Here is a 26382-nt window from a genome sequence, read left to right as displayed (position 1 = left end):
GAGAATTACTTGCCCAAACATTGAAAATGCTGAGCTCTAAACAAGCTGAACAAAACAATTGAGCACATGTCTTAACCAGATGCCTACCTTGATTATTTTTATGAACAGCAATTCTGCTGCCCAGTTTTTATGTGCAGTTTTATTTTACATATGCACACAAGAGAGAAAAAGAAATGAGGGAAAGTTCAACATTAACCATATTTAGCCTTCCCTAAGGGCATAACATATTCACCAGTTCAATCACAAATTGTTCTATAGAAAACTTGATGAATCATTGTAGCTGTTCAGCACGTCATTTTGTATTGAAAGCTGATATGAAAGATGATAAAGCCCATAAGGGTATTATCCCCAGTTCCTGAATAAAGGGGAAACAAAATAAAAAGTCATTACCCCACCATCATCAACAACAACAAAATGAATCAGGCCAAAGATGCTTATATTACTAAATATAAGCATCCAGAATATCTAGCATGTAAGTCCAAGCTAAATTTGAAAACATTTACATGACATGCACTCCTGTAGGCTCCACGTGACCAGACAATAATGCTTGTCTTTGTCTTTAAACTGTAAAATCAACAAGTCATATCAATCATGACATCACTGAATCAGCCACCTGTATTGATCATGAATATGGTCAGGCGCTTTACTTGACCTCTTTTTCTGTATCGTAATCCATTCCATCAGGAACAGAGACCCTTTGCTAAAAGTGAGTTTCCAACACTGGCAGTCTTTGCTGACAAGCAGGTGCCAATACCATGCTGATTCGAAAATGACAAATGACCTTGCCAAATCTACCTCAGAGGTGACTGAGTTCTTGGCACCCCAAAAAACATCCCCTAATGGGTGATTCACGAGGCCTGTAAGATCCTCAGCAAAGTTCTTCTCAGAGATGTAGCAGATAACTGTATTTTTTATATCTTAGTAGAAACGAAAGTTTGATAAAGAGATGAGCAGGGTGAAGGGAAGACTTGCCCGTGTTCTGAAACATAGATGTGATTTTTTTCACATCGCTATTTTTGAAGGATAACATACCAAACACAAGTATGGAGGTTGCAAATGCAGTTTTTCGAACGTTCACAAACAGAACATATCCTTGAAATCAGCACTTGGAATAAAAAAATGGAAAAATACCAGCATGCCAGAAAGTCTTCTTTTCCTCCTCTCCAGTCACTGACTACACAACCCCATACCCAACAGGATAGATTATCTTCTCCTCTATTTGTACAGGATATAAGTGAAATCATATGGTACCGGTTCTTGTGTGGGACTTCTTTCCCTCAACATTTCTACATCTGTCTTTTCTACACCTCTTATCCATGTACATTTTAACAGATGTGGGTTTTTTTCTTCTGAATTTCATCAGATACTTCCAAATGAGGTCATGCTAATGTGCACTCTCTAAAATAAAATATAATCAAGGTATATAGGACCTCAAAAATATTCATTTTGCCGCATCTGTTGGCAAACTCAAGGGAATTACTCCAGTTTCTTAGATCCAAAAGAAGTCACCAGAACAAAGATTCTGCTATGCAGGAATGCTATCGGTAAAGGTGCTGACAACTGACCAGTAAATAAATCCAATGTGTACCCTTCAAAAGTGACTGACTGAATAGTATAACCAAATAATAATTATGGGAAATTTTAAGGGTTTTATTTACAAGTCCTCGAGCTCTGAAATGAAACATTTTGTACTTGGGAAGCACTTTGAAACATTCAAAGTACTTCTCATTAATTTCTATAAAAAAAAAAAAAACAGCAACAACAAGACTCACACTGTTTTGCAGATGAATCAATGGATATTTAAATATGCAAGTAGTTTTTCAACCTTATATAACCACTAGATAAAAAATAAACTTAAAACTTTGATCTGTCTCCAAAACATATATTATGAGAATAAAGTCATTCTTCAGTTAAGCAAAATGGTGAGGAATGGAGAACGGATGAGCTCAGGAAGTTTTCCTCCAAATATGCATTAAAGACATTTATGTAACCTTCTACTTAGCACCAAATACCATTTTCTTTCTTTCAGCAACCTTGCCTCCATTTTAAAATTTTAAATCCTTGTAGTTCCTGGCAAATTGCTGGCTTAAAACTGCAAAAAAATAACTTATCTTAAACTGTAAGTTGTCGCCATATTTTGGACATATTAATATTTGTGAACTTTTTCTCAGACTGCTTTGTAACCAATGAAGTTCTTTATTCATTCCTTTATTCTTTCAACATTTAGATAATATGTATTGATCAATTAATAGTTAAAAGTCACTGTGTTAAAAGTAGTGTGTAATAAAAACAAATCCTTTGTGTATGTCTGTCTCTCTCTCTCTCTCTCTCACCATATATACATATACATATACATATATATACATATATACATATACGTATACGTATATATACATATATACATATACGTATACATATATATACATATTTACATATACGTATACATATATATACATATACGTATACATATATGTACATATATACATATGCATATACATATACATAGATATACATATATATATATATATATATATATACACACACACACACACATACATCACATCTGCTTTATCCATTCCCCTATCAATGGACACTTATGCAAATTCCATATATTGGCTATTGTAAATGTGCTTCAATAAATATGAGTGTACATATCTTTTTGAATTAGTCTTTTCATTTTCTTTGGGTAAATGTCCAGCATTGGAATTACTGGATCACATAGTAATTTTTATTTTTTTTAAGTTTATGTATTTATTTTGAGAGAGAGAGAGCACAAGCAGGGGGAGGGGCAGAAAGAGAGCAGAAGAGAGAGAATCCCAAGCAGGCTCTGCACTGTCAGCATGGAGTCCAATGGGGGCTCAAACTCAGAAATCACAAGATCATGACCTGAGCCAAAAACAAGAATCCAATGCTTAACCAACTGAACCACCCAGGTGCCCCTCTATTTTTTTTATTTTTTTGAGGAACATCCATACTGTTTTCCACAGTGGCTGCACCAGTTTGCCTTCCCACCAGCAATGCATGAGGGTTCGCTTTTATGTTTACTGATTGATATATTTCCTTCTCTCCTTTCTTCTTTCTTTCTTCCTTTCTTTCTTTCTTCCTTTCTTTCTTTCCTCTCTTTCTGTCTCTTTTTCTTTCTTCCTTTTTCTTTCTTTTTCTTTCTTTTCCTTTCTCTTTCTTTCTTTCTTTCTTTCTTTCTTTCTTTCCTCTCTTTCTTTCTTTCCTTCCTTCCAGAAAAGTTTTATCCAAAGCCATTATGTGGAACCAAACAAGGTGGACATTAATATGGGGCAGTAGGCAGTAATGGCATAGGCTGAAGGTGTTGGAGCCTGAGCAGAGCTGAAAATGGGTGCATGTGCAGGCAGAGGTAGGGGTGACACTGGTAACAAAAGATGGTTCGCATACAGAGAGGAGTCTTATAATAAGTGAATACATTAAAAATGATTTTCAGTGTTCAGTGAGGGAGTTACGAGTACAGGAAACTAGAAAACTCGAATAAAGATGGTAGTGGTGGATTGTAGTTGGAAATATTGGTATTAATACATGATTTTTAACATATATATCAAAAGACAAAAACAAAATATAGATAAATAGATGTCCCAGTAGAAGACCCTTAGCAGTGACCCACCTTCTTCACAAAGCATTGAGTACACGTGGAGCCCAGATCTTGGTTTCCAAAAATGTTCTCCACGAACAGGAACTAAGGCTTCACCAGAAAATTGCTGATTACAAGGCGAGGGCAGGGAATAGCTCAGGGAATAAGAGGATAACTCTGGAGCATATAATTATACAAAAGATATTGAAGGGCTCAAACACTAATGTAATATATCAAAAGAACTCAGAAGCCAACTGGAAGAAGTTTCTTCCAGCCAACCAGTTTCTTCTAGTTTAATCTAGAGTGACTGAGTATCAAAAGAATTAATGATACCAACACATGTATAATCCATTGAGCGGAACAGGAATCTACAAGTGCATAGAGATATAAGTAAACAAATAAATAAATGGAAAGAAACCAAAGGTTTCCCTTATAGTGTGACGTCAACAAGTAAAAATGGAATGAAATTTTGTAATTACTATTTGGCAACTCCCATAGCTATAATTATTTTAGCCAATAAAACAGATGCTAAAACTAGTGTGTAAAAGATTGAGAAGAGACAGAAAACATACATTTTCTTGGGGCGCCTCAGTGGCTCAGTCGGTTGAGCGTTCAACTTTGACTCAGGTGATGATCTCATGGTTTGTGGATTCGAGCCCCACATCGGGCTCTGTGCAGACAGCTCAGAGCCTGGAGCCTGCTTTGGATTCTGTGTCTCCCTCTCTCTCTGCCCCTCCCCTGCTCATGTTCTCTCTCTCTCTCTCTCTCTCTCTCTCTCTCTCTCTCTCAAAAATAAACATTTAAAAAAATTTTAAGAAAAAAATACATTGTCTCAAAGTACCTGCCCAGAAAATACTAATTACCCATTTTAAAGTTTACCTTTACAGTGGACAAACTTAGAAAATACCACTCAATTTTGTGATGAAAATTAACATTACCAGTAGTGGGAAGCATCAAAAGCATGTACTACTTCACAGAATTCATTAATGAGGATACGGCATCACTTCTATGGTTTTCTTGCAAGGTATCACCTTATTCCAAATTGGGGGAAAATAGACATTCGAACGTGAGGTCAATTCTGCAAAATAACTGACGTACAGCCTTTGTTAAGAGCCAAGGTCATGAAAGTCAAGGAAATCCTGAAGAACTGTCTCAAACTGAAGGAAATGAAAGACATAAAACTGAGTACAACATGCGATTCTCAACTGGATCCTATTACTATAAAAGACATCATCGGGAAAATTGGCCAAACTTGAACAAGGTCCGTGTATTTGATATTAGTAACGGTTTAATGTTCATTTCCTGGCTTGGATGGTTGTGTTGTGGTTATGAAGGAAAATGTCCCTGTGTGTAGGAAATGTACTGTAATTTAACCTCAAATTCATGGGGGGGACAAAATTAATACTGTACTTTCAACTTTCCTAATGTCTGAACCTGTTTCAAAATACAATAATGGAAACGAGGAGGGGATATTAGTGTTTAATGGGTTTAGACTTTCAGTTTTATGAGATGAAAAAGTTCTAGAGATCTGTTGTACAGCAATGTGACTATACTTAACACATCGGAACTGTAAATTTAATAATGACTAAAATGGTAAATTTAATATTCGTGGGTTTTTTTTCTCAATTACAAAAATGGAAATGAATCAACAAACAACAAAAAAGAGGAGTATTGTCTAAGGGATGAGTTCTCGATCCTGAACCGTGTAGTGTTCAGTAAATACAGATGCCCGAATTCCAACACTATAGATTATGACTCAGTACATCTGGATTATGGTTTGGGAATTTTCACTTGTGTCCAGGGATGTGAAAGCGCTGATCACACTCCCCTACTTGCAAGTGAGTAACAAGAGCTACACTAGAATTGAAAAAGCACTTGACCCAGTTTAGAGTGTTCCACTTACTAGTTTTATAACCTTGAACAAATCCCGTGAACACACTCATCTTTAAAGCACTCGTCTCTAAAATGGGGATAATAATTCCTGTCTCATAATATTACTGAGCTCCCCACAGGAGATAATGTAGACAAAAGCACGGCAGAAACAAAAGGCAATGTTACAATGCAAGAAATTAATGAGCAAATTTCTCTACAATAAAAAGAGTCGCATAAGGGACGATAACTATCATGTCTCTCAAGTGCAGCAACACTCGAGTGAGCATCCCGCAACCTCAGATGATACACCTGAGTGACTCTTAGCTTTGGAGCGCATAGATTTAAAAGCTAGCAAGCAAATTACTGAGAGAAACTCTCACAGTCTCTGGGACCGTGAGATGAAAATGAAATCCCATTAGGAAGCTAAAAGCTGATGACTTTTTTCATCTCAGGGGACCCTCTGTTTGGAGTTTTTTGTGGGATCTCACACTAGGGAAAAAAACAACAAAAAGAGAGTATATGGAATACTACACAAGTCTGGCTTCTCACAATCTTTAGCCAAGATGGCTTCCACTTGGTTTCCCAAGTAATCTGATGTCTAGAAACTGCTGGCGAGCAATGGGAAGGATGTTGCTTGTCCTCGTGCCGTTGCTGGCATGGTGGTGCCTTCGGAGACTACACTCATGGACTTTATAGATCAGAGAGACTTGAGGTCAGATTCCAGCCCCAACTGAGCACCCTTGGACATGTTTCTTGTCTCTGCATCTCAGGTTCATAATCAGTCAAATGATAATAATGATAGTATGAAGCTCGTAAGGTTAAATGAATACAGTTAGGATAAATGCTTGATAAATGGTAGCAATTACAGTTTCTTATCCATGGTGATATTCAGCACATTCTCCTTGGTCAATTCTGCAGCAAGTGTTAACACTTAACATAGCAGCTGGGATTAGGGTTTTAGGAAATTACTAATTTGGCCTCAGGAAGTTACTAGATAGATGAATATGATAAAAAATAAATTAATTAATCAAGCCACTCAAGCTCAAAGTAGAGTTTAGACTTGCAAATAACACTTGAGCAGGGTTTTAAGAAGCATTATAAATGTATAAAACACTTTGTTGAGTACGGCAGAGGGCGAGGAGGCTTTTAAAATAGAAAATTCCCATTTCCCATAAGAACCAGATTATGTTCTGCCCTTACGAATCACCCACGGGCGCCTGGGTGGCTCAGTGGGTTGAGCATCCCACTTCGGCTCAGGTCATTACCTCACTGCTCATGGGTTCGAGCCCCGCGTCAGGCTCTGCGCTGACAGCTCAGAGCCTGGAGCCTGCTTCGGATTCTGTGCCTCCCTCTCTCTCTGACCCTAACCCACTCGCATTCTGTCTCTGTCTCTCTCAAAAATAAGCAAACATTAAAAAAAAATAAAAAAAAAAGAATCACCCAAAGCAGTACCAATTCTTACTTAGTATATTCTTTCAGGAAAATTGTATTATTTATATCACTAGTGATTTAGACTCAGAGAAAGAAGAAAAGAAACAATGATGACGAAATTCTCTTTTAGGGACAGTTGTCCGCGGAAGAATTTTTAAGAATAGGGAAGGAGTCAGTTGATATGTTTTGTGGTCTTCCGCCTCATATCAGAAAGCTAAAATTCCTAATGCTCACACTATGGATCAATTTGGACTTTTTACAGCAGCTATTGGTCTTTAAATACTTGATAGTTGACCTTCTTAGAAATCCATGCACTTTCAAGTAAAAAAATCCTTTTGGAAACTTTTTTTTTCCATAGGTTTTGTAAAAACTTCATGCTATCAATTTTACACTATAAAATTTAGGAAATACATTCTGTTTCAAAAATGAAAATCAACACTCCCATTATATCAAGTTGAGGGGCTTGAAAATATGCAGTTATTTTTGCGGAATCATTGAGAAGTTCTTATTTCATTATTCCTATTGCAAATAATGATCTCTAATATCAGTCATCAGTTTTACAGATTAACCTATTAGAATTTTCAAGGAATTTTTAGAATTCAACCCTGCTAATGTTACTCAAGCTACAGTGTTACGTTGGCCGTTAGGCATCTACAAGGGTTTTGGATCTTCAATGGGATTATTATTCTTTTAAATACACCGGTGAACAGATAATTAAAATATTCATATGAGAATGTAAAACATTTCTACTTTTCATTCCCTCACTGTTTAAAAAGACCATGAATTTTCTAATCTTCCTCACTTTATTTCTGCGACAAAATGACAGGTACAGAAATGTCTGCAGGGAAAGGAAAAAAAAAAATAAAACATACTGATTAGGAAGGGTTCCATGCTATCATTTCAGATTTAAAAAAAAAAAAACTGATTAGCTTTCTTTTGTTCCTTTACAATAGTCTGTTGATTTTCTTAAGTACTGTAAAGGAGTTTAGAAAAAAGAAAGACATCCAACAGCTAATTCATAAGATATACAGTCAATATATTGCTTGGCAAGGATTAGATTTTTATTATGGCAATAGAATGATGTTGAGGAATTTGAGAATTTGGGGAAAACACACACACACACACACACACACACACACCCACCATTTGGTTTGATCGATCTTGATTGTGCAGTAATTTACAGGACATACCTCCAAGGTTTGCATATACAATTTTGGCATTTTGGAGTAATTATCACTGTGAAACTTTCACAAGTACACCTTATTTCCACAGGTAATTAAGGTGACCTAGTTATGTCTGCATAAGGCTTAGTCTGTGAATAATACAGACCCAGGGGAGACTAACAGGTCACTAACAGCAATCAATCTAACTGATGGAAAAGAGGAAGAATCTTATAGGTGATATTTGCCCTATACTATTTTAAGGCTACTTGTAAGATGCATCATTGCATCACTAATTCACCAAGAACATAGAAATCATTTCCTGTGAACTCTTCTTGGTGTCATTTCAGTCTTCTTTTAAAATTTGAGGTGCTGCTTGTGGTAACTCCTTACCATTAGTCATAAAAAGAAGCGAGATTCATTTTTCAAAATAAGCTTTAATCTTGCTGATCTTCAAAAGCACGTTTAAAGAACTGTTTCTATTCGCATACAATTAACAAATCCTTAACCGGTGCTCTCACGTCTGTGGGTTATTGTTTATTACCAAGGTCTTACCAGTACTGCACCACCACTCTTTCTCTGAAAACATTTCCTCCTTCTAAGGACAGCCCTGGACCCAAAGGCCCACCTCCTCCATCCACAAAGTCGATATTCTGGCAGCTGACCCGTCTTACCGAAGGAGGTAGAGAATCTGGTTTCTCGGATCAACCCACAAAATGCAGCTTCTGTTCTTTTTTTTTCCCCCCACAACCTTGAAATTTGCTGCGAAAAATCAATGCATCAGATACCCCACACCACGAACACAATCTTGTTCTATATGAAAAGGTCACAAGTGTGTTTATTTAAAGACTGCCTCAGGTTAATTAATGGACACAATTTTATAGAAAAAGTAAACCAAAAGTCAACTGAAATATAAAATACTTCAAGTGATCTCAAGTGGATTTAAACCCAGATTTTTTTTTTTTCCGTCTCATGGCACTATGGCTGAAAAGACATGGATAATAGAGTTCACATTTTACTCACAAATGAGTTTTTTATCTCCACTTCTGGGAAATACTAACAAATCAAACTCAGTTTCTTAAATGGTGCTGTCTGTGCTCCTAGACATTAAATTTAAATTTCGAATGGCCCAAACTGAGGCATAGACAAAAAAAATATATATATATATGCTATTCACTATGCAAAGCACTTGCGTTCACTCTTGAATCACTATTCAATTAATGAATGACTTATTATCATACCATAAATGGGGATGATACTTGGATAGGAGCTCCAGTTGCTTGAGGGTGAATGCCATGTGCATTTTTCCTGGAGTCCTTAATAAGTGACACACTTGTGTCATTACATTTGAGGTGAAGCAGAAGCCTCTGTCAGATTCGATTCACATGGGCAATTCCCAGTGGCAAAACATCTGATTAACTAGCAAAGCCACTGTCGTTAACAGCTGTATCATTGGAAGCTTGGAAGTATTCAGCCTATTTAGTAACCGAATGTATTATCATAATCACTTTTTCCCTCTGGCTCAGATCCAGAAGATATTAACTACTACCCAGATAAATTACTATTAAAATGATTAGGCATAAATGAAACAGTGTATGTATAATTTACACCGAACCACAGGGTCTGTGCATTCTTTTTGACTCCGGTAAAACCTATTTTAGTAACATATAGGGAAGTAGCTTCAACACAAACATTTGATAATTTCCTTATTTATAAGTTTGCTGGGTTGGCTTAGCAAAAATCGCTTAAATTTCTACAATACCACCTGACAAAAGGGCCTATTATTAGTTCTGTTATTCTAAATAAAGTACATTCTCTGCTTTGTGAGCACAGATATGTGCCCTTGAGTGACCTATTAAGGTGCCAACAGATTGCGCCTTTTAATTATTTGTAACTATTTTAATGAGACAATTGTCTAAGTCTCTCACGTATTTATAAGCCATGATTACAAAAAAGCAAAGCACTGAAATGAACCAAAATATCCGATCCTGATAAAATCTTATCAATTTTGTGGCTAATGATCGTTCAGCATAGCTACAAAAGAAAATTGCCAAACATCAATATGATGCTTGCAGGTAAATAAAGCCTCTTAGTATAAAATGCAAAGTTGTATGAGAATCTAATATATGCCATTTTACCGACATGAAAATAAGGAAAATAATTTAATCAAATTTTAATTTTATTTTAACTAAAATTATTTTACTCCTCAGATAAGCAGGAAATCCATTATTAATCTAATACGATAAATTCAAATATTACTATATCTCGTCCACTATCTTATTTTACTCTACCCATTAACCTGCCATAACCTTCCATTATCCCACGGAACAAAATTTTAATTCAGAACTGAATGAAAAGCTTCATGGTGCTTCACTTTACTTTGCTATAAGTAGCACGGGTTTGGAAGGAACACTGGTAAGTAAAAATGTAATGAATTAGAAAGACAATCTGCTTTCAATAACATAAAATAACTTCATGAAACTTTACAAATGTATACCTACTTCCTAAGGCTCATGGCAGCGTGAAATGGAAGCAGCAAGGAAACACCAAGTAAAAGTGCTTGGCGATCACAATTTAAGCAAAATGCAAAGAAGATGTTTGAACTTGTAGTACTATTCTGGTGACAAGGCCAGTAGTATATGCTGTCTAAATCCAAAGCATGTTATCTGTACATGGCCGGCAAGTATCTAGATTGGAGTGAAGAAACAGCATGTGCTCCAGGCAGGTAAACTTTAATAATGAACGACAAGTTTGCTTAGCAGTTTTAAAAAGAATTATGTCATAAACAGTTTGTCCCTTTAAAAGACCAGTTTGTAATAACTTACTCTTTGCTTTTGCATCTGCAATATCTTGTATTTTCTCCAAAGTTGGGTTTTTCATGAAGGAATTACAGGAAAAAAAAATCCTTATAATATTAAAGAAATGTGCTTTAAAAGCAACAAAATGGAGATAATCATCAGCAATTAGTGAAAGCTATCACAATCCAATTAATGTTATATTTTATAGTCTGCTCTTGCAGGGAAAGCGTTCTCCTGATTAAATGTACAGAATGCTCTTCAAAACTCTTCAGTGTCTCAGCAAAGGACAGACTAATTACCAACTGTTAATATTAAGAATACACTTGGGGCAGAAAAATAGGACTTCAATTTACAGTAATAATTTTGGGATGGAGTTCTTCCAGCAATAAATTGTCACAGCTGCTCAAAGTGTGACGGCACTCATGAAAATAAAATAAATACAGTTATAACTTCCCAGCAGATCTTGAGACACTTTGCCAAGAAATGTAAAACATTCAGTATACTTTCACATTATAAACTGAGATTTATACCTTATGTTTGCATCAGGGTTTAGGATTACACAGTGTTTTTAGATCTATCCTGAATATATTTTTTGACAATTGAACAATACTGGCATGTAGCATTTAATGCTCTCTCTGCTGAATATTCATAAAATACTTCTTCTCTGGATGGCCAAACCAAATAACCTGTAAATTGCTCAAATATAAATGCATTTTTATCTCAGAGTTTATATTTTTCTGGCAGGACGAATGATCTCACCAGTACCACAACCACTCTTACTCTCTCGTCCCAGAATTTTTGCTTCAGGTAGCTTAAGGATTTCCAGTTATCCAGACATCTGTGTCTGCAAAGACAGACTTACAGACAAGTAACAGAAGAGTATTCGAGTTACTTGGCACAAAACTAGTATTCTTCCTGCCTCTGGATGTCCCGCCAAAACCCAGTCCCCGTGGGTTATTTGCATGGATGAAAAGCTTTCAGGTACGTCTCCCTCTTCATTTGTTAGGGCAGAGGAATTTTTCTGTCTCCGTGCCTGTGTAAACTCAATCTGGTCATCACAAGGTCGGATGACTTTTCTATCTATAAAGGAAGAGATATATCTCTTTGCACAATTTAATTCAATGGGTTTCCATACGATAGCAGTACCTTTCGCTAATTTGGCAGTTTAGTTTACAAAGCCCTTGCGTTTACGATACCCCTTTGCACTTTCACCGGACCCTCTGACATGGCTAGCCACATCTTTTGTCTAGACTGAGAATAGCTTTACATGTGAATCTTCTTTTTTCAAAGTGCTCACATACATATATTTTTAAAGTAGGTTTCACACCCAGCACAGAGCCAAACTCGGGGCTTGAACTCACAATCCTGACATCAAGACTTGAGCTGAGACTAAGAGTTCAGCACTTAACCAACCGAGCCACCCAGGGGGCCTAAAGTGCTCACATTTTTATTTATTGTGGTTGGTTATTTTAAATTGCAGTGATATGAGGTTTTGTGAGGAGATTCCTTTCCTTTTTTTTTTATGACTCAAAACTATTTTTTTGCTGTTGCCTCTTACTGTTCAGTGGCTACATGCTATTTTTAGCACTATTGTAGATCCATAATATCATGACCAGAGAGAACCCATAGAAACTAACATAAATTAATGCTTCAAATGCCTTTTAAATCACTGCATAGTACAAGGGAAAAAAGTAACACTTTTTAGAACAATTTGTAATTTACTTTAGTCTTAACGTAGGGATAATTGACACTGACAACCTACTTTACACAGATTTTGACTACTACTAGGGAAAACTACTAAGGTAACACCATAATACATGGAAAAAATGTTTTTATAAGTAATGGGCATTGATCAAATAAAAGTATCATTTCTAAGTTGTCTACTTATAACTCTCTCTAGGTTCTTCTTTCCTAACTCCTTCTCATCACATATCCATATTCTTTTGCAATCTACACTCTCTTTTAACGCCTTAACACCCTTGTTTTAAAAGTGACTTCACCCATCTGTCCATTGCTCTTTTTCCTTTAACTTGACAAAATGCTCATATTTTAACTAATAACTCCAACAGGTGCAAAGGGAGCCAAGGTGAACCACAACCCAATTAGGAGATATGTTCCAATGCACAGAAACAAATTTGATTACTTTAACTCACTAAGCTACTGTAAACTTTCTGTTAAACTGCTTATTCATTCATATATTTATTTCACTTCATTTGCTATGTGTCTGTTTCTGAGTACTTTTTCCATTTCTACACTCTTTGACAGCATCTAAGGAAACACGTCCTTCCCAAAGGAGCCTTCTCTTTTTTCCATGCCCATCTATGCTTTGTGGAAAAGCAGAGTGTAATGCCTTTCTTGACCACTACTCACAAGATTGGGAAGAGAAAGACCGGGCAAAGAATTAAATGATCATCCAGGCACATGAAGTGCATACTAGAAATAACTTTCAAAGAAAACAATTTAGCTATAAAGGTTCACAAAGACACCCCTCACTAATTATTTAAATGTGTATAAGACTGTATTGTGTTTAATCTGAGATACCAAATATTCTTCTGCAGTGACTGAAGAAATCTCTCCTACTCTATTTGTAAGTTTTACCAAAAAAAAATTTTTTTGAAGCAAAACCCCATCTACCCATAGTTTGGCAGGAAATAAATCTCCTTTTGAAGTATCCTTATTAAATATAATGATAATTAAATTCTCAGAGAAGGGAAAAAAAGTACTTCAATACATCATGCCATCCCATACTTTTCATTTGTGTTTTATAATTGGCATTTTATAGACAAAGAATCAATTTGAATTGCTGTCACTTTATTTGGTAGCTTTATTCTCACTTTATCTTTGCTAATAATGCCCCTTGTTTAATACACCTCTAAATCGGACTGCCAAGTACTCTTGACAAGTTAAATATCCTCTCTTCCTGTCCTCTCAAATGGAAGTCAATAGGAAACAGAAATGAAAACACGTGTCCAACATGCAGTTATTAGATGCCATTTAAATTTCCTGCCCCCAGGGCTCCAGTGTGGTACAAGGAAACTGTGCTCCAGTGACACCAGAAGACTGAGGTTGGCACCTGAGCTGTACTAGATATGAGCTGTGTGGGAGTTTCCATGTCTCCCCCCTAATATACAGGAGTGTTGTAAAGACTAAAGGAGACCCCATTTTGGGAGGGTACCCAGCACATCGCACATCCTCATTAAACACAAGTTTCATTGTATACTTTTTCATTTAACTTTTCTTATTTTAATTTTATTATTATTATTTTTATTTTAGAAAGAGAGAGAGAGAAACAGCAGGAGTGGGGAAGGGGCAGAAGGAGAGAGAGAGAGTGAAGGAGAGAGAGAGGGAGGGAGACTTTTAAGCAGGCTCCACTCTGAACCCCAATGCGGGGCTGGATCCCATGATCCTGGGATCATGAGCTAAAATCAAAAGTAAGATCCTCAACCGACTGAGCCACCCAGGCACCCCTCAAATAATTTTCACATACATTATCTCTTTTTATACTTATAGATCCTGTGAAGAGGTGTGGTCACATATTCTTTCCATTCTTTAGATGAAATGGAATCAGATCTCTTACTGTTTTGACTTTTGGTGTAGTATTTGTTCCACTGCATGACCCCTCCTTAGATTTACTAATCCACTTAATTAGTGAGGCTGTCAGAAACCTTGCCAGCAAACTGCATGAGCTTAGGCATAAAGAGTAATCTGACCATCGTGCAAAGATCCAAAGTATAAGAGCTGACTAATGTTCCATTGATTAAAAATAAGTTACATTTTTGAGGAATATAATTGCACTATTTGCCCTGAAACTTTTCAGGAAGCCATCGCTGACCTTGATGAAAGGAAACTAACCATTTAACCATAAGTTATGGAATAACAAGGTAATCAACCAAGGTGTATGAGAGTCATTTGGAGAGTTAGAATATAGTCATAAGAATTCAAAGTAATATCAAGAGATCCACTTGTCTGTTTCAAGACAGTCCATTGGAAAAATGGTGGGACCGTCAAGGCTACTTCTTGTTTATCACATATTTATCCACAGTCACTTGATGTGGTGCCTTATACATAATAGGAATTCAATACATAGTGAATAAATAAATGAAGCAGTGAATAAATATTCTACCCTTAATTAGTTGTTCAATACAAGATCAAAGGAGTTTTTTTGGTTTTTTTGTTTTGTTTTGTTTTGTTTACCTTTCAGTAAATGAATGAACAAATGAATGGCATTTTGGGGATCTCTATGTGACTCCTAAATAAGTAAAATCAGAAAAATTCATGGAGCAATACATTATTTGCAGGAAAGCCTTTTATTTGCACACCTATTTTAATGATTCTGAATTTTGTTTAGCATTAATTTGATTGTTGACTATTTCTAATCAAGCAGCTATTTAACAGGGTACTCAGTGTGCTCTGATCTTTAAGTGGCATAATCTTAGTGACGTGCTTATTCCATAAAGACAAATAAACATCAGATTGTCACCTTCTAATAGGTCTGTAGAAAAAAATTTCAATTTAGACATATAAGGATAAGAAAATCACAAGAAATCCAACTGGATATTATGAAAGAAAATGAGAGGTTATTATCTAGATATACTTCAGAAAACTGAAGCCTTAAAAGCATTTAATTCATAACCAGCTTCCAAAGGAGAAAGCAAAAAAAAATTAAAAAAGCATAGTCATAAAGGATATACATGATAAAATTGATTTATTTCCACTTAGTTCATATAAATGTTTAATCCATTTTGGTATTGTAATAATATAGAAATTAATTATATCAAGATACAATGATGACAGGAACAAAATTTTCCATGGAAAATATAAACTAGCACTTCTTTCATCAAAGTATCAACACAAGACTGAAAATATCAAATGATTTATCTTAATAATAATTAGGTTTAGAGCTTTCATGGGAAGGTTTTAGGGACAGACAAAGCTTGCTGTTAGGGGAAGCCTACTAAATAATCTGGCATATTGAAGACACTTACAATATAATCATTTCCTTTTTCTCTTTTGACTTGACCACATCCCATCCTTTTAAAGACTCAGTCATCTCCCCATACTGCCATCTAACATCAGTTCAACAAGGGCTCCTTCCTGCCTTAATTGCAGTAAACTCTGCAATTTCACTTTCTATATCTTGATTAACTAGAAAATAAGTAGCAAATTTTCAAGGTGATAAATTACTGTGTTTAAAAAGTACAAGACTATTCCCCAGAGAATGTTGCATAGGGTAATAGCCCCTGAAGGTTTTCTAAAAGTAGGCCTTTGTGAACAAGTACAGTTGAAAATTCTATATTCCCTTTCTTACAGATTCACAACACGCACTACAATACTAAGGAAAGGAGAAAGGAACCGGACTAGATAAAGAGCTATCAGATCACGATGCAGGTCTACAACTATGAGAAGAGAGATGGAATGAGGGAAGATTGGGTAGGAAAAGTCTCAGATCACGACATAGTTCTGGAAAAATCTGGGATTAGCTGATGTGAAGCCCCAAGAGCATAGACTACCCACTAAAATAAATCTTGCCTTATTCAGTAATGGCCTGGTTCAAATAATCTCATCATCCGTAAAAACATTGACTTAGAGGAGCCTGCAATAAGTTTGGCCTTGGTATGAAACCAATAGTACATCCAAAGTTGCAGTAGTTGAAGTTGTCTGTCAGTCGCCAACTGTAATGTATTGTCAGAACCACAGCAGGTTCTCTTGTAGAGCATTCCCATGCTATGCAATGGGTTTGTTAAAAAGAGATCGGTTGTCCAACTATCCATCAATAGATGAATGGATACAGAGGAGGTAGTACATAGATACAATGGAATATTACTCAGCCATGCAAAAGAATGAAATCTTGCCATTTACAACAATGTGGTTGGATCTAGAGGGTGTTATGCCAAGGGAAATAGGTCAGACAGATGAAGACAAATACCATAGGATTTCACTTCCATGTGGATTCTAGAAAACAAAACAAAACAAAAAAACAAATAAAATTAGACTCTTAAATACTGACAACAAACTAATGACTGCAAGAGGGGAGATACGTAGAAGGATAGGAGAAATAGATGAAGGAGATTAAAAGCTACAAGCTTCCAGTTACATACTAAGGAAGTCATGGGGCATGGAGAATAGAGCCGATAATATCGTAATAACTTTGTATGGTGACAAATGGTGACTATAATTACTGCACTGAGTAATGTATAGAATTATTGAAACTATGTTATACATTTAAAACCAATATAATGTATGCCAGGTATACTTCAATTAAAAGAAAATGTTGGTTTAGCTGAAGGTCAAGCATGGAATTGTGAGGCAAACCAGAGATTAGGAGTAGCAGGAAGCTGTTAGTACCCTCAGGAGTCAACAGAAGCAGCAATTCTAGTAGAGACCAGGATCTGGGGCCACCAGGCAGGATCTGGAACCATCACAGCTTCTGCCTGGGAAGAGTTGGTGTGGTGGGGGAGGACTTCCCGTTGAAAGTGGGATTTACAGCAGAGACTCAGTCACTCTCAGAGACATCTACCAAATCTAAGAAGCAGGCTTCTCTCTTCCCTCTTCCTATCTCCCTCCAATGCCTCTTGTGACATAAACTTAAATGGAAACTGCTGGCAAGGGACCCTGAGAAACCATTTGCAGGGTCATCACCCTGCAATACAGAGCAGATGAGGGCAAGTGTCAATAATGGATCTGGGAGGGAACCAGCCCAGGACTGACATGGCAAATCATGGGATTAAAAATTCCTGGATTTATGCTGAACTGACAAACAAATTAAGACGTCGGTTCTCAAAATAATCAAGTGGCTACGCATTACTTAGCATATTGGGAAAGACATAATATGTCTTAGTGGAAGACACACCCAACATAAAATCATATTTTTAATTGGTGATGAGGAGGAGCAATAGATAACATATTTTTCATATTAGATATTCTTCTTTTGAACTACATAAAAAATACACATGTGGGTTAACAGGAATTTTATTCACAAAAGCATGTTGACAGTAGTGTGATTGTTTGAAGAGTGCAGACCAAATGTAGTTTCACTATTGTTTGATTTAGACATGAAATTAGCATGTATATTAATGAAAATGTTGAAAACAGATCATGATTGAGAGCAGCAATTTTTAAACAGACTGAATAAAAAATTTATCAAAGGTAAGAGCAATTTTTAAAAATCCAATAACATAAAGCCCTTTCCTTCACATTTTCATGTCTCATAATTACATATTGGATGTATTTAAGAATGATTTATTGCCACAGGTATCACTGGTTTCCTGTGTTCAAATAAAGAAAAGCTTCAAGCATATTGCAAGTAAGTAATAGGGTTTCACCAAGGACTTGCTTATCACATCGCTACCTCTCCCAAATTAAATGAGTGCCACACCCAAAAAGCTTGAAATCTGGTCCCCAAATGAGCAAATTCTCCTTCTCCTTTGTTCTGATTCCTCTTCTGGCTACGCTCAGAATATTTGCATAGGAGGTAGAGAAGCAGTGTGGACATCTGTCCGAAGCTAGCTTACTATTCAGCTGTTACGCCAGCCCCCGCCGCCTCAAAATGAGAGAGGGAGGGAGATAGTGAAGTAGGAGGGACGGATGCCCAGCATGCCAGCTTTGTGAGGTCTAAAAATACCATACTGGAAATGATGAGGCAGAGGATAAAAGACTTTCCAGGTGTTGGCGCCTTGGGGGTGCTCAGAGCAGCCCTGGTGTTAATGTCCACTACCCCTATCACAGAGCCGTAATTGAGTGCCTTCGACAAGATTACAGGTCTGCCTCTCCTGGAAAAGGCACGGTGTCCTCTCCCTGTGTGTGCACTCTTTCAATTTCACCATCGGACAACCGGGACCTGAGATGATGCGGTGATGTTTTAATAGGTCCCTTTGTAAAGGTCCATTGTTAAACACTGGCTCGGAAATAAAAATGGGGAAAAAGATAATTTGCTGCGCTTAAAACAGTCAAAGCTATTTTATGTAGTGAGAACACTGTATCCTGATCTCTGGTGATACGCTATTTAACTATGGGTCCCCCACCTCTACTTTGATAGCCGAGCCTGAATGAGGAGAACTTTGATGGAAACCGGGATGTAGTTCTAAGAGCTATAATACAGTACTGCTGCCCACCTGCTTATAGCCAATGGGCCCAAAAATACAGAGACTGAGACAAGCTTCTTTCTTTTCTTTTTTTTTCTTTTTATAAGACCTTAAAAGTAACAAGAGATGAGATTAAAGACAATAAAAGTGTCACCGCAAACGTTCCAGCCGTTATTTATAGAAATGGGAACTGGCAAGACCACAGGAGCACACGCACCACACACACACTGATGGAAGACCTGAGTCGTAGGACCTACTCTGAATCTCCTTGGGACATTTACTAAAATGAAGGACAATCAGCTTGAAAAGCAAACCATTCAAAGCCCCCAGACAAGAAAAAAATAAAAGCAAAGAAAAGAAAGAAGTGTTTGATAGGGAAACGTCACTGGCTGTGACCTTCTGTTGAGATCACTCAGAGCACACACACCAGAGCAGAAAATAAATGACAGACGGTAAAATGGCAAGTGAGTCCCAGAGGACTAAACAACATAATGGCACGTACTTTGTAAAGGCATGGATATTTGTCACCACAGCCTGCACGAAGGATACCCACTGTGCAAACTTTTATTAATGTGTTCCATTACGTTGGCGTGTGTGACTTCTTCCCCTGCATCCATTATGAAAACCAGCCTGGCATTTGGCACATTGCTTAATAAGGGTCGCAGTCAACTATGGAAATACTTAATTATTATGGCGCACACCTACACAATATGGCTTCCTTTATTAAGTTTCTCCTGCGTTAAAATGATCTCAACGTAACCCTCCCTCCACACCACCATGAAGAATACTGGTTTGACAATATCCAGAAGATATGACCTATACTTATAAGAATACAGGGGTTACCCCTCTCGACTGGGGTCCTTGCCATGGGTTTTCTGAAGTAAGCAATGAAAAGAGTGATTCTAAATTATTTGTTGAGATGTTTATCAAAGTATAGACAACACAGCTATCCGTAATCATAAAGTGATGTTTTAAAAAGTCCTCATAAAGTGTTTTTAAAGGTCTGACCATAATTTTTAAGAGTAATATTTCGTTACTTTGCAGGTAAATGATTGATGACAAATACCCTTTAATATCATGAAATTGTAAGTGGTAAAGAACATGAAGACACATATTTTAAATATATAAATATATTCATGTTAGAAAGCATATTGATAACGAAATAGAACGATAGCTAATAAATTGTTTTCTTTAAAAACAATCTCTAATGTGAAGCAACTAAGCATAATTTTTTAAAATATTACATTAGTTTAATTAAAAAATATTTAACATTGATTAGTTTATTTAGTTTACTTTTACCTATGTCACAATATATGACTTATAGTGGCTTATGAAGATTACAGAGTTTGATTTTGGATATAAAATAAATGAAATGCGACAAGAAGAAAAGACTAGGAAAAGCATGGTACGGCTAGGATGAGATTAAGGCACATAATTTTCTAGTAAAAATGGGTCATAACTTTCATTCTGTGCTTTCTAGAAACTAATTCAAAGTGGGAAACCCGATCACTTATATGATTCTCAGTGTCCACGAAACAAAAAGAGTTGGGTCAAGAATAGCTGTTCTTGATTCCAATACTTGAAAGCAAAAAAATTCCCATGTTTCTTTATAACATCATCACTCTGTGTAGTGAACCACACTCTCATCACCATACTTAAAACAAATAAAAGTCAACCATGAGTTGCTTAGTGACATTTCTAGTTAGTAATGTCTCTCAATGTGTCCTGTTGCACAACCTCTAAATGAAGGTCAGTAAAAGGTTTTTGGGTTTTTTGTTTTGTTTTGTTTTGTTTGTTTTTTATGATGTGCTAAGATTACACACTCTCTATACCGTGGGATCTGATGTCCTGACTCAATCCAGAAAAAGTATCTTAGACTCTTTTGTAGCAGGATTCTCCCACAGAGAATCGTGACACCAGGAAGCAACTTTATTCCTGCTGGCACCCCTCCGTTGGGTTCGTACCTGAAGAACTGAGCCCCGAATGCCACGTGGTGCAGTTTTTTATATATTTTCTACCTTTTTGTCTCCCATATATGGTAACACACACAAACATGCAGTCTGATTGACCGGTCTCATGTTACAAGGTCATGAGGGATGTTGTCACGTACGCGCATGGTCAGGTTACCTTGAGGTTGTTTCCCACCCCCCTTAGGGAGGACACCCTACCACACTTTCTTAAGTGTTTTTATTAAGTTCATAATTGTTCTTTGAAATTTACCTGGTGTGGCCATCCACAGATGATATGTGAAAATGGAAGTCAGACACGTAAGAGTACTTGTGTTGGCTGTTCTAAAATTCTGGGGAGACGGTACAATGAACACTCAGTATAAAAATTGTGTATCTAATTTAGAAAATGGGTTATATAAGGCCCAGTAACATTCAGTAGCCAGGGCCCCAAGAGTACATGGTACTTAAAAGTCCTTTTTCTGTTACTATATAGTTTTATTCTTAACAAATTTCAGACATCATCAGTCAGATGTAACTAGGTAGAATATAATGATTAATTCTTTCTACCAAGATCACCCAGTGAAAGTCTAGAAGGACTCTAAGTCATTTCACCAATAATCTCATGGGTAATTTTTAATCTGTAAAATTCTTATCTCTTTGAATTTTAAGGTATAAGTTAGATAGTATAGTAAATATTTTCCAGGTTTTCATATAGTATAGAATAAAATAGGCTGGTATCAGTAAACACGCATAACTCACCAATGTCCATTTCTAGGACCTACTGAATTAGTATCTCTAGGAATGTTCACCAAAGTCTGAGAATTATCTCTCTTGAATAGGAGTCTCCATTAAAAATTTCCCATAAGGTTATATAATTTAGCCTATGAATTTTTTTTAGTGTTTATTTTCCCAGAATACTGCAGCGTTTGTTATTTCAGGGTAGTTCTTAAAAAACATGAGTCTCTCTCCCAGATACTTAAGCCAAGTATGTGAGCTGGAGCCAGGGTATTTGTATCTTTTCTTTTGAGAAATGCCTTATGCTTACTGATATCAAAATGCCATTACCGTAACAGATAATACTAGCCAAGGGATTTAAAAGAAATAAAACTCAAGTATTATGTGGGTAAAGTCACAATTAGGCTTGTCTCTAAGATTTATCACAGACTAATTATAGTTGCTCATGTACTCTGAGCTCCGATTACCTGTTAACAAATACACATTTTAAAAAATTTTTAAAAAACAACTGAAACTGTTTTCGAGGAGTAGGTGAGATCATGTATGCATCCATCCATCAGATGTAGCTCCTGTCAGACTTCTTTATGTCCTCTTCAATTTGAGGGGGACAAAAAACAAAGAAACAAACAAACAAAAAACAAAAACAAAACTAGCCTCGCAATGGAAGGAATCTCAAAGGCTTAGTCAAAGAAATTCTCAGACTGTGGGGTCAGACGTATGTTTTTTTTTCAATCCTGGTTCTACCACTAACTGCCTTGATGGCCTTAACTTCTTTGAAACTTAATGCCCTCACCAGTAAAATAGTCATGGTAAGGTTTTGAATGTGAGGTTTGAATGATGCCTTGAACACCTTCAGAAAATGTTACTTTAACCATTGAATCCTTGCTTCTCATCTGATGATGTCATTTAAAACATGTACTCCACAGAATCCATTACATTACCTATTATCTGTGTTCCCATCTCTGCTTTTTTCAGTGGCTCTTCAAGACACAAGAAATACTACCACGTGTTCTTTTGTAGAGTGTGGAAAGACTATAGTGTCTTGGAAAGAATGGGATGTTTGCAGTTTGCTCTCAGTTCGAAGCTCAGCTCTTCTATTTGATCTGCTGATCTCGGGGCCCATCTCACCTTCAGTTTCTAATCTGTAAAATTCTTATCTCTTTGAATATTAAGGAATCAATTTGATACTATAGTAAATATCTGACACATAGTGGGAACACAATAAGTGTTAGCATTTTGCATCTCTGGTGGAGAGACCCTGTACACTCCCATCACCACCTTTAGAAAGAAAGTCAACAGCTGCCATTAGAGAATCCAGTTGAAACTGTTATTGAAATCACCAAATTTAAAAAGTTCATTTGACATAAGATTGAAGGAAAATCCTCTCATAAGGCGTTGTTGTCCATTGGATAAACTTTATGAACTTGTGAGCACTGTTAGATCTTTTAAGGATGAAAGGAATACCCAAAGTAATTAGCAATTATTATTTCACAACAAATCATAGTTGACTACTTACTAAAGTATTGCACTGGGATTCAGTAGACCTGAATTCTATTCCCACTTCTGCTATTCTCTAGTTTTATGACATTGGAAAGTCACTTCACCTTTCTGTGTCAGAGAAAACTTATAATTAACTTTCATTGATGTGTAAGTCTTCTGCAGCAGCTGGATAACTAGAATTATATCTCCTATCAGGATGTAAAATCCTAAATATTTCCTATAAATTATGGATTCCAGATTTTTTAGGGACTGTAATTTTATTGATGAAAAGATGAACCTATACATATTTTTAAGTAATTGCATATTTGATTGTATATTGTATAACCAAACATGACAATTAAAATAAGCTCTCTATATATGAAAGTGATATATATTAAAACTTTATCCTATAAATCAGCAAGGGGATGACTATCATGCCCCTATAGAAAATGGGCAGAGCAATTGAGTAGTCAATATAAAAAAGAATGGCAACATAAAAAATATTCAACCTCATTATAAGCAAAGTATTTACATTAAAGCAATGAGTTTCAGTATTTGCCAACCATATTTTTAAATACTTTAAACCATAACCCCCACACTTTTTATGAGACAAATTAGGCGATAAGTATCAAAAGTCATATAAATATCCATACCTTTATACTAAGTGTTTCTATTTTTAGAACTTTAAATCAAGTATAGACTCAGAGATACATAAAATTTTTTCTGCATAAGAATATTCATAGCACTATTATAAGCTGAAGAAGGTTAAACAAATAAATGTCCAACAAAAGGGTAATGTTTAAGGAAAACAAGCTCTGTCTTAACAATAAAAACATTATGCAGTTATTACAAATGAAATTTTCAAAGCATTTCAGAAACTGAGAAAATAATGACTTGATTTGTGTACTCCCCAAAAAGATATGTTGGAGTCCTAGCCCTCGGTATCTCAGAACGTGAGATTATTAGGATTATTAGGAGATAGGGTCTTTCCAGAGAGAATCAAGTTAAAATGATTTCATAAGAGTAGGCCTTAATCCAATATCATTGTTGTCTTTATAAAACAGGGACCTTTGGGCACAGTGAGACACACGCAGTGAAAATGCCACATGGACATAAAGACAAAGAACGTTTGGTTTTGTTTTTTTGTTTTGTTTTTGTTGTTGTTGTTGTTTGTTTTTTTTTTTTTTGGATTGAATCGTTGTTTATTTCCTGAAGCCAGGATAAAGGTTCATCATCATCACAGACACCAAAGTAGGAAATTACAAAGGGTTAGGGATGAGTTTCCATTTGATTTAAGCATCCTAACTCACTCACACACACACACACACACACACACACACACAGAAATGCTGAAATTTTCAGCATTGATTCCATTACATGCTGATAATTTGATGGCACAGAATTCAAGACAACTGGAAATCAGTGTTCTTCATCCCTGCCTTTATACTTCACCGAGGAACCTTTTGAGATTGTTGCAAGGACTAATTTGATGATGATGATGATGACGGCAGTAGTGGTGATGGTGGGATTTTTCCCCCTCCAATATTCTTAAAGTTTTTGAAAACCTCCTTAACTTTTTCTTTTGGAAAGGATCCGCTGACCAGCATTGCAATGTGGAAATGCATCATTTGTGTTTCTCAGAGGAAAAAGGCATCCTTCTGCGTGAACTCCTGACATGTGTAGAAGGGTCCTTCCAAACAATCAAAAATGCATTACCCTTCAGCATTCTCATGGAGAGCTCCTGACTCCTCCTTTTGATGTTTATTTTCAATACCTGTGGTCCACAAGTGAAACAATGCTAAACATTGCCAGAAAACCACCAAAACTTAGGGGAGAAGCAGGAAGCAGCATCTCCCTCCCAGGCCTCCCGAGCCCTCAGAAGGAAGCAACTGTGCCAACACTTTGATCTCAAACTTACAGCCTTCAGGGAGTGAGACAAAATATTCATGTTGTTTAAGCCATCAGTCTGTGATACTTTGTTACGACAGCTTTAGCAAAATAAGGCAACTACTATATTACGTGTTGTAGAAAATCTACAGAAGAAATGTATATACAGGCAAAAGTCCAAACACACATATAAATTTTGAAAAACTATATGAAAATAACAGCAAAGGAATACTTAAAATTGTGTGATTATCTCTTGATGGCAGGATTATAGCTATTTTTTGTTTGTTTACTTTTATTTCCAGTATAGTTAACATACAGTGTTATATTAATTTCAGGTGTACAATATAGTATTTCAACAATTCCATACATAACTCAGTGCTCATCAAAATAAGTGTAGTCTTTTTTTTTTTGAGAAAGAGAGTGGGGGGGTAAGCTCACGAGCAGGGGAGGGGCAGAGAGCGAGGGAGAAAGAGAGTCTTAAACAGGCTCCATGCCCAGCAGAGAGCCCGACACAGGGTTCAAAACCCATAACCCTGGGATCATGACCTGAGCAAAAATCAAGAGTCGGATGCTTAACCAACTGAGCCACCCAGACACCCTTAGTTAAGTGTAGTCTTAATCCCCTTCAACTGTTTCACCCATACCCCCACCCACTTCCCCTCTGGTAACTTTTTTTTCTATGTAGTTAAGAATCTGTTTGTTTTGTTGTTGTTGTTGTTGTTGTTGTTGTTTTAGTTTGTCTCTCTTTTTTTCCTTTGTTCATTTGCTTAATTTCTTAAATTCCACAGATGAGTGAAATCATATGGTATTTATCTTTCTCTGGCTTATTTTGCTTTGTACTATACTCTGTAGATCAATCCATGTTGTTGCAAATGGCAAGATCTCATATTTTATGGCTGAATAATATTCCATCATAGATATAGGTATAGATATAGATTAGATATAGATACAGACATAGAGAAATGATGTAGATATAGATGATGTAGATATAGATATATAGATGATATAGGTAGATATAAATTATATAGATATAGATTTTATATAGATACACATCTTCTTTATCCATTTATTTATTATTGGATATTTGGGCTGTTTCCATAATTTGGCTATTGTAAATAATGCTATAATAAACATAGGGGTGCATATATCCTTTCTAATCAGTGTTTTCATGTTCTTTGGGTAAATACCCAGTAGTGCAATTATTGGACCATATGGTAATTCTATTTTTAATTTTTGAGGAACCTCCATACTCTTTTCCTCAGTAGCTGCACTAGTTAGCATTCCCACCAACCGAGCAAGAGGGTTCCTTTTCCTCCACATCCTCACCAACATCTGAGGTTTCTTGTATTTTTTTATTTTAGCCATTCTGACAGGGGTGGGGTGGTATGTCAT

This window comes from Acinonyx jubatus, chromosome C1 (genome assembly GCF_027475565.1).
Source record: "Acinonyx jubatus isolate Ajub_Pintada_27869175 chromosome C1, VMU_Ajub_asm_v1.0, whole genome shotgun sequence".
NCBI classification, from domain to species: Eukaryota; Metazoa; Chordata; class Mammalia; order Carnivora; family Felidae; genus Acinonyx; species Acinonyx jubatus.
The sequence above is the reverse complement of the archived record's forward strand: the minus strand, read 5'-3'. Positions refer to the sequence as shown.